Source organism: Bactrocera oleae, unplaced genomic scaffold, assembly GCF_042242935.1.
Source record: "Bactrocera oleae isolate idBacOlea1 unplaced genomic scaffold, idBacOlea1 ctg00000011.1, whole genome shotgun sequence".
In the NCBI taxonomy this organism is placed as follows: Eukaryota; Metazoa; Arthropoda; class Insecta; order Diptera; family Tephritidae; genus Bactrocera; species Bactrocera oleae.
In genome coordinates, this window is record NW_027212754.1 from 27,501 (window position 1) to 30,000 (window position 2,500).

Consider the following 2,500-nt stretch of genomic DNA (forward strand, 5'->3'; position numbering starts at 1 on the left):
TTCAGTATATGTCAATTTGAGCAGATTTGTGCAAATTTGTTATAAATGTTCTCTCCCATGTTGACGTTACCAACCCGAAAATATATGGAAAAATTCTTTTAACCTATTTAAAATTTAAAAACTCATATATACGTGGGTAATTTATATCATTTTCAAATATCGTCATGGTCATAATACAACTAATAACATCAAAAGTATTTTTACAATCGATTTTTTTTTTAAATTTTTAACTTGTATGACTTCATATTTAATACTTATATGAAAATTTATTACTTCATAGACTTTATACATTTAATACTTATATGAAAATTTATTACTTCATAGACTTTATACATTTAATACTTATATGAAAATTCATTACTTCATAGACTTTATATTTTTTATACTTATATAAAAATTTATTACTTCATAGACTTTATATTTTACTTCATAGACTTTATACATTTAATACTCATATGAAAATTTATTACTTCATAGACTTTATATATTTACTACTTATATGAAAATTTATTACTTCATAGACTTTATACAATTAATACTTATATGAAAATTTATTACTTCATAGACTTTATACAATTAATACTTATATGAAAATTTATTACTTCATAGACTTTATACAATTAATACTTATATGAAAATTTATTACTTCATAGACTTTATACAATTAATACTTATATGAAAATTTATTACTTCATAGACTTTATACATTTAATACTTATATGAAAATTCATTACTTCATAGACTTTATATTTTTTATACTTATATAAAAATTTATTACTTCATAGACTTTATATTTTACTTCATAGACTTTATACATTTAATACTCATATGAAAATTTATTACTTCATAGACTTTATACAATTAATACTTATATGAAAATTTATTACTTCATAGACTTTATACAATTAATACTTATATGAAAATTTATTACTTCATAGACTTTATACAATTAATACTTATATGAAAATTTATTACTTCATAGACTTTATACAATTAATACTTATATGAAAATTTATTACTTCATAGACTTTATACAATTAATACTTATATGAAAATTTATTACTTCATAGACTTTATACAATTAATACTTATATGAAAATTTATTACTTCATAGACTTTATACATTTAATACTTATATGAAAATTCATTACTTCATAGACTTTATATTTTTTATACTTATATAAAAATTTATTACTTCATAGACTTTATATTTTACTTCATAGACTTTATACATTTAATACTTATATGAAAATTTATTACTTCATAGACTTTATATATTTACTACTTATATGAAAATTTATTACTTCATAGACTTTATACATTTAGTACTTATATGAAAATTTATTACTTCATAGACTTTATATTTTACTTCATAGACTTTATACATTTAATACTTATATGAAAATTTATTACTTCATAGACTTTATACAATTAATACTTATATGAAAATTTATTACTTCATAGACTTTATACAATTAATACTTATATGAAAATTTATTACTTCATAGACTTTATATATTTACTACTTATATGAAAATTTATTACTTCATAGACTTTATACATTTAGTACTTATATGAAAATTTATTACTTCATAGACTTTATGCAATTAATACTTATATGAAAATTTATTACTTCATAGACTTTATATATTTACTACTTATATGAAAATTTATTACTTCATAGACTTTATACATTTAGTACTTATATGAAAATTTATTACTTCATAGACTTTATACAATTAATACTTATATGAAAATTTATTACTTCATAGACTTTATACAATTAATACTTATATGAAAATTTATTACTTCATAGACTTTATACAATTAATACTTATATGAAAATTTATTACTTCATAGACTTTATATATTTACTACTTATATGAAAATTTATTACTTCATAGACTTTATACATTTAGTACTTATATGAAAATTTATTACTTCATAGACTTTATACAATTAATACTTATATGAAAATTTATTACTTCATAGACTTTATACAATTAATACTTATATGAAAATTTATTACTTCATAGACTTTATACAATTAATACTTATATGAAAATTTATTACTTCATAGACTTTATACATTTAATACTTATATGAAAATTTATTACTTCATAGACTTTATACAATTAATACTTATATGAAAATTCATTACTTCATAGACTTTATATTTTTTATACTTATATAAAAATTTATTACTTCATAGACTTTATATTTTACTTCATAGACTTTATACATTTAATACTTATATGAAAATTTATTACTTCATAGACTTTATATATTTACTACTTATATGAAAATTTATTACTTCATAGATTTTATACATTTAGTACTTATATGAAAATTTATTACTTCATAGACTTTATACAATTAATACTTATATGAAAATTTATTACTTCATAGACTTTATACAATTAATACTTATATGAAAATTTATTACTTCATAGACTTTATACAATTAATACTTATATGAAAATTTATTACTTCATAGACT